This window comes from Dermacentor andersoni, chromosome 3 (assembly GCF_023375885.2).
Source record: "Dermacentor andersoni chromosome 3, qqDerAnde1_hic_scaffold, whole genome shotgun sequence".
NCBI lineage: Eukaryota > Metazoa > Arthropoda > Arachnida > Ixodida > Ixodidae > Dermacentor > Dermacentor andersoni.
In genome coordinates, this window is record NC_092816.1 from 224,193,831 (window position 1) to 224,203,985 (window position 10,155).

At 45.7% G+C, this 10,155-nt stretch overlaps 1 non-coding gene across 1 annotated transcript; it reads left to right on the top strand.

Moving 5' to 3' along the window:
• The first annotated feature begins 7,008 nt into the window (after positions 1–7,008).
• Positions 7,009–7,081, top strand: TRNAS-UGA (transfer RNA serine (anticodon UGA)). The gene has a single exon. It is a non-coding gene; the product is annotated as a tRNA-Ser (tRNA).
• Positions 7,082–10,155: the final 3,074 nt, after the last annotated feature.

The window sequence follows — 10,155 nt, forward strand, 5'->3', positions numbered from 1 at the left end:
TTAAATTACGGAGTTTTACGTGGCAAAACCACTTTCTGATTTTGAGGCACGCCGTAGTGGGGGACTCCGGGAATTTCGACCACCTGGCGTTCATTAACCTGTCCCTAAATCTAAGTACACGGGTGTTTTCGCATTTCGCCCCCATCGAAATCCCGCCGTCGTGGCCAGGATTCGATCCCGCGACCTCTCGCTAAGCAGCCCAACACCATAGCGACTAAGCAACTACGGCGGGTTGGAAAGTTCAAATGTGATACACTGGTGCCCTCGAGACTGGCGCTGATTCAGGTGCAGTTCAACCGGCCAGTTAATGCACTGCACTTGTACTCAATGATGGCATTAATTACCATATTGAGATTGCAGTTCTCTATTCGGGCAGTCATCAACCGATGTTATAGTGGGACTTCGTGTCCGCAGCATCCGATGTCACTTCATGTGGTGACCCGATAGTACACTCTGTCGACGCAGACCTCCATCCTGTGTCAAATTTACCGCACCAACACCGAGTTATAGGGGCGCATTTTCTACTCGCGCAAAGGCAATGACGTGTTCTCCCCGTCAAATGTACACATTGCATCGATGGCGACGGAGTTTTTTCTTTCTTGTCAGCACTCTAATGTTCCTGGAATCGCCATAGCCTCCTTTCTGTCCTTTTCGGCGTTATGCCAAGCTCACGGCCTTCAGCACTCATAATTGCTTCTCAGTTTGCCATATAGTGTACAGTGGTTCTCCGCAACATATAATTAATTATTTGTTTAGAGATTGATTATTTGTGTTCTAGTTTTGCATATTATACGCGCGTTTGCTTCCACTTGTTTATATTATGGTGTTCAGATTCGTGCACCTTCCTCATAGTAGACTTTAATGGGCAATAAGCATAATTAAAAGAAAGCATAAATGAAATTCATAAATAAAATTCCATACTGTCGACCAATACTAGCGTGGTGCGAGACTCGTGGCCATTTTAATGCAGATAGGAAGGTAGATGCGCTAGAATGGATGACCGCTACAATTTCTTGAAGAAAGAAACAACTTAAAAACAAGATTTCTCTAAATTATTACTGGTTGTGGTTTGTTAAAGTGTGGGATAAATTTAATCTTTGGAAAAACTGTCTTTACATTTTTAGTGCACGAGGAAAAATTCTCCGTTTCACATGGAGCCTTACCATCTCGACGCACGCGCCTTGCAGCACTCTCCCAACCATACCGGAGGATCACACGCCTGGAGAACCAGAACAGCCAACGCTCATCAACCATTCAGTCACAGGCCAACCGTTCCCTGAGCAGCCACCAGTGCAAGTTTTCCAGGCCATGGCTGGTGAGCTTTGCTATACTTCGAGTGATGCCATGTTTATCCTCCTCCTCCTCCTCCTACTCCTCCTCCTCCTCCTCCTCCTCCTCCTCCTCATCATCATCATCATCATCAGTCTAGTTACGCCCAGTGCAGGGCAAAGGCCTCTCCCATACTTCTCCAACTATCCCGGTCATGTACTAATTGTGGCCATGTTGTCCCTGCAAACTTCTTAATATCATCCGCCCACCTAACTTTCTGTCGCCCCCTGCTACTCTTCCCTTCCCTTGGAATCTAGTCCGTAACCCTTAAGGACCATCGATTATCTTCCCCCTCATTGCGTGTCCTGCCCATGCCCATTTCTTTTTCTTGATTTCAACTAAGATATCATTAACTCGCGTTTGTTCCCTCACCCAATCTGCTCTTTTCTTATCCCTTAACGTTACCCCTATCATTCTTCTTTCCATAGCTCGTTGCGTCGTCCTCAATTTAAGTAGAACCCTTTTCGTAAGCCTCCAGGTTTCTGTCACGTACGTGAGTACTGGTAAGACACAGCTGTTATAAGCTTTTCTCGTGAGGGATAATGGCTACCTGCGGTTCACGATCTGAGAATGCCTGCCAAACACACCCTAGCCAATTCTTATTCTTCTGATTGTTTCAGTCTCGGATCCGCGGTCACTACCTGTCCTAAGTAGATGTATTTCCTTACCACTTCCAGTGCCTCGCTACCCATCGTAAACTGCTTTTCTCTTAGGAGACTGTTAAGCATTACTCTAGTTTTCTGCAGTTTAATTTTTAGACCAACCCTATTGCTTTGCCTGTCTATGTCAATGAGCACGAATCACAATTGGTCCCCTCAGTTACTAAGCAAGGCAATATCATCAGTGTTACTAAGTTACTAAGGTATTCTCCATTAACTCTTATCCCCAATTCTTCCCAATCCAGGTCTCTGAATACCTCCTGTAAACACGCTGTGAATAGCATTGGAGGGATCGTATCTCCCTGCCTGACGCCTTTCTTTATTGGGATGTTGTTGCTTTGTTTATGGAGGACTACGGTAGCTGTGGAGCCGCTATAGATATCTATCAGTATTTTTACATACGGCTCGTCTACACCATAATTCTGTAATGCCTCCATTACTGCTGAGGTTTTGGCTGAATCAAACGCTCGCTCTTAATCAATGAAAGTTATATAGGAGGGTTGGTTATATTCCGTACATTTCTCTATCACCTGATTGATAGTGTGAATATGGTCTATTGTTGAGTAGCCTTTACGGAATCCTGCCTGGGCCTTTGGTTGACAGAAGTCTTCGTGAAGTTCGTGATTCTGTTTGCGATTACCTTAGTAAATACTTTCTAGGCAACGGACAGTAAGCTGATCGGTCTGATTTTTCAAGTCTTTGGCGTCCCCTTTCTTATGGATTAGGAATATGTTAGCCTTCTTCCAAGATTCCGGTACGCTCGAAGTCATGAGGCATTGTGTATACAGGGTGGCCAGTTTTTCTCGAACAATCTGCCCACCACCCTTCAACAAATTTGTTGTTACCCGATCCTCCCCAGCTGCCTTCCCCCTTTTCATAACTCCCAAGGCTTTCTTTACTTCTTCCGGCGTTACTTGCCGGATGTCACATTCCTCTAGACTATTCTATCTTGCATAATTGTCGTGGGGGCCGCTGGTACTGTGTAAATCTCTATAGAACTCCTCAGCCACTTAAACTATCTCACCCATATTAGTAATGATATTGCCGGCTTTGTCTCTGAAGGCGTACATCTGATTCTTGCCTATTCCTAGTTTTTTCTTCACTGCTTTAGGCTTCCTCTGTTCCTGAGAGCATGCTCAATTCTATTCATATTATACTTCCTTATGTCAGCTGTCTTACGCTTGTTGATTAACTTGGAAAGTTCTGCCAGTTCTATTCTAGCTGTAGGATTAGAGGCTTTCATACATTGCGGTTTCTTGATCAGATCTTTCGTCTCCTGCGATAGCTTACTGGCATACTATCTAACGGAGTTACCACCGATTTCTATAGCACACTCCTTAATGATGCCGATAAGACTGTCACTCATATATTTAACACTAAGGTCCTCTGTAAAGTGTAAATTAATGAAATAACGTTGGCCCACTTATTAGCAAATAAAAATGTTTCTTTTTTTAGCAGTTAGATGGATTTCGCTCACTGAAATTTGCAATATTATCATTTGATATAAAATTGGCTTACAGTACCATAGTTGCTTATTAGCACTCTGTTAGCTCCACATCATTTTTGTATGTCGATATTTATTATGCCATGTATAGTTTGCTAGATAGCTCACCTCCAGGCAAGTTATGCAATAAAGTTGAATTTCATCAATTTCTGGAAAGTTATTTATTCGGTAAGAAAGCTGGATGTATATTTAAAACTAGCACATTAAAATACATAAAATCAGCCAGTTTCATCCAAATCAACAAAGAAAAAAAAAGGTTTTCAGGCGCAGGGTCCATCCACCCTTAACGGCTGTTTTGGCAGAGCCATTTTGTTTACGTATTTTCACAGGATTCAATAAGAAATGCCATAAGATACTGTTGCATTTAGGTGAACCATGTAGCAATGCAACCATGTAACCATGTAGCACAATGCGTAGTTTCTATTTCTATAGGCTGTAAATAAGATTTTGATTGTTCATCGTGTATACTAATATGAGCTATGCCACGTGCAACAGGATGTATTCTTTAGAACCACTGAACGTAGAGTTAGTGCCCTATAACGTAGAACTATTCCAACCTGCTTTTATTCCAATTTCGTCTCGACAAACTTACGTAACCACCGAAACAAGCATCGGGCAGTAACCCGCAGCGTTCTTAGAAAAGCCCAATAAAATGCGTTCCTTATTTATAGCAGATCACTTTTTTTTTTTCGCTTTCAAAGCAACGAGCATCACCTGCATTGAGCATTTTTTCTTAATTGGCTGACACGAGGCGAGGAGCCCTTTCAAGGAGAGAGAGTTTCACTGGGGCCAGCGCAGTGAAAGGAGATAACCGGACAAGGAGGCCGGCATCTGCGATTCTCCTTCGCTTACGGTGGCTGGCCGAAAATCACGGTGGCGTGCAACGTAAGATTAAAGATGCCGCTAAACAGATCGTCAACAATGACCATTTGCCAGAGCGATTTCATATGCAGGCCGTAAAGGCTAGATAACGTTATACTGCCACCCAAAAATGTTTATTGTACGCAAACAATTCCATGTTCCCCCGCAGCTGCAAGCTGCCGGTGCCAGTGCGATAGGCGCGCAGCCATCTTTATGCCTTTCGGAAGGGGGCAGTGCCCGGCTATTCAGAAGAACAAAATCAATTTTGTGTGTCATAATAATGCGGCTTTTACGCAGACACTTTACTTTGACGCGATGAGTTTTCGCGGTTTTATGACGTCGAGTGACAGAGAGCCCAAGCGGGCGCAGCCCGAGAACATTTGACCAATAGCAGAGGGCAAATGGCGACTATAAGGCTTCCAATCAAAAATAATTATTTTTCTTTTTTCTTTCGTTTGGTGAAATCATACAGTGTGCACATATCATGGGAGATGAGATGTTTTCGCGCTTTTCGTGACGTTGGGTGACAGCCAGATGAAGCAGCGAGTGGCCCGAAAATTTGTTGGACAATTGTGAAAGGCTGATTGCAGAATTCGAATAGAAAAGTTTGGACTAGCTTTACGTTACAGCGCCCGATGTTACATAGAAAGAGCGTGCTGGTCTGGGCTGGTTGGTACGTCATCAGGACGGGAATAAACAGCGCTTGGACGGGACGAATTGAGGATAGCAGACACGGTGCTGAACTAAAAACCACCTGCTCAGCTCAGAAAACCAACAAAAACACGATATATGCGGCCAGAATAGGAATGAAATGATCACATCACATGCGTCGTCGTAGCAGGTTGTCATGTTTTTAAGAAATCGTTTATCTCATATCTATATAGAGAAACAGAGGGCACGATGAAGCAGCAGTTTTTATGCGACTGGATGCAAAACGCTTCGGAAGTCTCGCGTGCTCTTTGCTCCGTATATCTTCCTAGCATTGTGCATTTTTCAAAGTTGACAGCGGCATTCTTTGCAGTATTGGGCTAAATGGGCTAGGTACAGACCTTTTGAGTGAGTACGCATGCTCTCTACGCTGGTCATACAATCGTCGGCCTGTTTGGCCAATCAAGCAGCACTTGCTGCTCTGAGGCGGGGGAGAGCAGCACTTCTTTACCTATTTTTGAGGTCGGAGAAATGAAGGAGAGAACACTTTTCTCCGAGTGGGGATTGCATGTCCAACATACGGGAGCAATTTCAAACAATATCTCGATTTCCACGAACCTTATAATATTGTCGGGGGGATGCTGTATTGTTAGTAGCAAAGCTTTCATTACTGATTTAAAGAAGTCTAAAATTATTTTGCACGCAAAAACTGGCCCCTTTGGTCGGCTCCGTGAAGTGCAAGGAAATCGTCTACAAAGCAAAAACTTTAGTAACGCTGCTTTAACGTGAAGTGCAAGGAAATCGTCTACAAAGCCAAAAGCTTTAGTAACGCTGCTTTAAAGGAGGGCACCCATGAGACCAAAACGGGCTTGTAAAACGCTGCTACGAACTGGAGCGATACTGGAACGTATGCATACGCCACGCCGCTGGATGAAAATCATCCAGCACAGCCGTCATACCATATGTCCATGAGGTCTCGTAAAGACTGAAAAACAGGTAAAATAGTCGTACGCATTTTGTTCAGCGCAAAGGACAATCTGTCAGTGCTGCTCCTCATAGTCAACAAGGAAGGCGCAACAAAAGTAATATGTGAGAAAAAACACACAACAGCTTTCGTTCACTGCGCAGGTTATTTGTTTATATGATTCCCCTCAAGTGCAGACGCTGCTACGTAAGCCAAACAGGCCGATTTTTGAGTAACCAGACGAGAGAGCATGCTTACTCATTGAAAGGGTCTGTACCTAGTCATTTATCTCACCATTACTGCAAAAAATGCCGTTGTGAACCTACGTTTGAAAAATGCAGAATATTAGGTAGATATACAGAAGGGCCAGGCAAGATTTGCGGAGCGTATTGTATCCAGTCGCATGGAAACTCCCGAGTCAGCGTGCCCTCTGTTTATCTGCATAGATGTGAGAGTAACTATTTTTGTGAGATACCAACTTCAAATAACTCTTAAGAACGTGACAGCCTGCTATGATGGTGCGCGTGATGTGAAGATTTCATTTTTATGAAAGAAAGTGAAGGGGGAAACGGCGCCGCGGTAGCACATTTGGCAGAGGATCGCACGCGAAATGCGAAGGTCGTGGGTTCGGTCATCACCTGTGGCAGGTTGCTTTTTCATCCACTTTCATTTCCATTAATTTATCGTTCGTTTATTGTATTTATTAAGCTCAAGTAATTTCCCTTATGTTGTCCTTCGTGTCAGTGTTTGTTGGCGTCTTATGATATGACCAATAAAAAGATCGGGCCCCTCGGTTAATCCCCCTCCTTCTCGTTTATTACATAACGAGAGTCTCGAATCCGGCAACATTGATGCCTTCAGGTAGCATGTGTGGGTTTTATTGACCAGTTGCCTTCACCCAAAAAGATCACGTTCTCGTGACGCCTGCGGCAGAAAGGACGTCTCATCTCCGCCGCCATGGTTGGTGAGTGGTGGCGCTGGCTAACACTTCCAGGGTTCTAGTTGGAAACATAAATACCGAAGAACGTGGATGGGGAAACGGCGCCGCGGTAGCTCAATTGGTAGAGCATCACACGTGAAATGCGAAGGTTGTGGGTTCGGTCCCTACCTGCGGCAACTTCTTCTTTCATCTACTTTCATTTCCAAAAATGTATCGTTTCTTTATTTCATTTATTAAGCACAAGTAATTTCCCCTATGTTGTCCTTGGTGTCAGTGTTGGTTGGCTTATGATATGATGAATGAAAAAAATCGGGCGCCTCGCTTAATCCCCTTCCTTCTTCTTTATGGAAGTGATCACTTCCCGTTCCTTTTAAACATCACAAAATCAAAACAAGATAAGTGCTCTACACACGTTCCTCGATAGGAACTCGACGTAGCTAACTGAACGACGTTTCGCGAACACACCTGCCCTGGAATGATATCTGCGAACTTAGTCTTGATGATGGAGTACCGTACATAACGGCATTTATTATCGATGCTGCATCAGTATGTATTCCCGAAACAAATGCGTCACCTTCAAGAGGACGTATTGCATGGTGGAATGAGGAGTGTAGAGACGTCCGGAAAAAGCAAAATAGATTTGGAATCCCCTGCGCAAATCCCCAACCACAGAAAGCCTAATTAATTTCAAGGCGATTGACTCACAACGTAGGAGAATACTCCGCCGAGCTAAAGGGGAAAATTGGGGAAAATACATAAGCAGCATCAGTTCTTATACAGACGAACAAAATGCCTGGAACAGGGTGAACAAAATAAAAGGGCCCGAAACTCATCCTCTACTTTTAGTAAGTACACATGGAGACACTCTTGAGTACCTGAGAGATTGTCTAGGAGAACATTTCCCGCACGTTTCCAGTACATCCCATTACACAGATTAATTTCTGAAATACCAGCCGTAGTGGCTGCACGCCTACAGATAGCCGACACGTGCGCTACTGCGACACGCCCCTTTGATAAGGGCTTATATACCGCGGCGCCGGGCGTAGGAGGCGCACTTCTCAGCTTATCACAGACGGCTGCCCAGCTGTGCTGGCGTTCGTCAGTCACCTTGTCCATGGAATGAAGAAATTCCTTCTGCGTACTTTCCATGCAACTGCCTGGTTCCTACCTGCCTGCAAGAACGCAACATAATGGCGACGATGATCAACACATCGACAGCGGGGCCCTGCAGCTAAGTTGGCATTCTCTTCTTCACTTCGGCACCGACAATACTGCGACATGGCCTCGCAGCTGGGACAGATGGAACCTTTCGACGACTCGACCAGTGACTGGACATCATACGACGAGCGACTCTCAGCGTACCTGAGGGCAAACAAGGTTCCAGCCGACCTCCAAATCGACGTTTTCGTGAGTCTTATCGGTCCGAAAACCTACCAACTGTTAAAATATTCGACTGCTCCCGATAACCCTACTTCGAAGTCGTTAAGCGCGTTAAGGGAAGTTTTGAGCAGACACCTGTCACCGAAGCCATCCGTTATTGCCGAGAGAGTCAAGTTTTACCGCGCCGTGCAGGGCGAAACGCAGACGATAGCTCAGTTTGTAGAAGAGATACGCAGGCTGGCTCAAACCTGCGATTTCGGTTCTTTTCTCGACGATGCGCTTCGCGAGAAGTTTGTGTGTGGCATGCGGCGAATAGACATCCAGAGACAGCTGTTCGTCGAGGACAAGTTAATTTTCCAGAAGGCAGTTGACCGTGCTCTGGAGTCCGAGGCCGCAATGAACAATGCAGTGACAGCCCATGATTTATCAGATAGCGGTAGCCTAGGGCGCGATCGGAGATACCTTGTTCGATACGCGTTCTGTTCGGTTGCTGCAACGTCACAAAAAGGCAGTATGCAAAATTTGTGACAACGGGGCGGAGAGAGCAGCCAGTCAGGAAGCGGTGACCTCCCCGGAAGTTTACTTCCGTCGTTTGTCGTCTGCTTGCAGGCAGTATACTACAAAACGAAATGTTTCTCGTCTTCCAAATGAATGAAATCTTTATCTAAAAAAATGTCTTTTTTCTTCTCAAGCCCAAACACGTTTTCAAATAGTAGTACGTGTGACTACTGCAATTTATAACTATTAGTTTCTTTGCGTCGTCCCTAGGTGGTATCGCGCACAGCGAGAAGAAAAAATAAAAAGGAACGACGGGAAGAGTGGCGCACTTTTCAAGAGGCAGCGACAACATTCCAGTGGCTCGCTGGTACCGGTGATGGGGTTGATTTCGCTGTGCAACCAACGAATTATTTGTTTCGAGAAACGAAAACGACACCGGAATTAACTTTCTGCCATTTCTTCAAACGCGTTTCGCACCGCCACCCGCTCTCCTCCTTCCTCTAGAAACGCCAGCGCAGCAACCTAAGTTCCCAACGGAAGCGCCATTTTCTCAAATTAAACTATGGATTGGATCCAAACGTGCCATGCCGCACCCACCGGATGGATCCAATCCAATCCACCAGACGCGCCATGCGAAGCCGTATGATCGCTCCTCCAAACTTCCCAGCTCCCGTCGGGTTCGGCGTCTAGCAGACGAAATGCTCGGTGGGAGGATGATTGACAGGAGCGTGTCGTCATTTCGACGTCACCAAAAACGTGGCCGCGCCCCGCGGCTGGCGACGTCGCGGCGCGGAGTAGGCCAATCGCGCACGCCGGTAACCGAACGAACGCGCCGAGCAACCATCTCCGATCGCACCCCTGGTGCACCGAATGCAGAGCGGAAAGCAGAAGAATAAGTACGCAGGTAAACGTGGCAAATCCCAGCAGTGCTGTCGCTGTGGTTCTTTCAAGCACGATGCGCAAGCATGTGGCCACGTACCAGCTACTTGCTTCGAATCTAACCGGCAGGGAGACATACGCAGAATGTGCAGAGCTAGAGTGGAACCGAAAAAGCAGAAGCAGTGCATGCGCACGCTTGAGTGCAAGACCCAGCACGACCTCACTAAGCTCAACAGTGTCGACGTGTCACAAACGGCACCCATAATGGTAGGCGTAAATGTAGAAGGAACCATCGTACACATGGAGCTCGACAATGGAGCAGCAGTATCGGTCATGTCATACCATCAGGCTAAAGTGTACTTTCCTGGTGTTAGTTTGCAACCAACAAAGATGCAACTGAAGATGTACACAGGCGAAATCTTAAAGCCTGTAGGAGTAATGAATGTGCTGGTCTGCCACAACAACCAAGAAGTATGATTGCCGCTTTACGTTC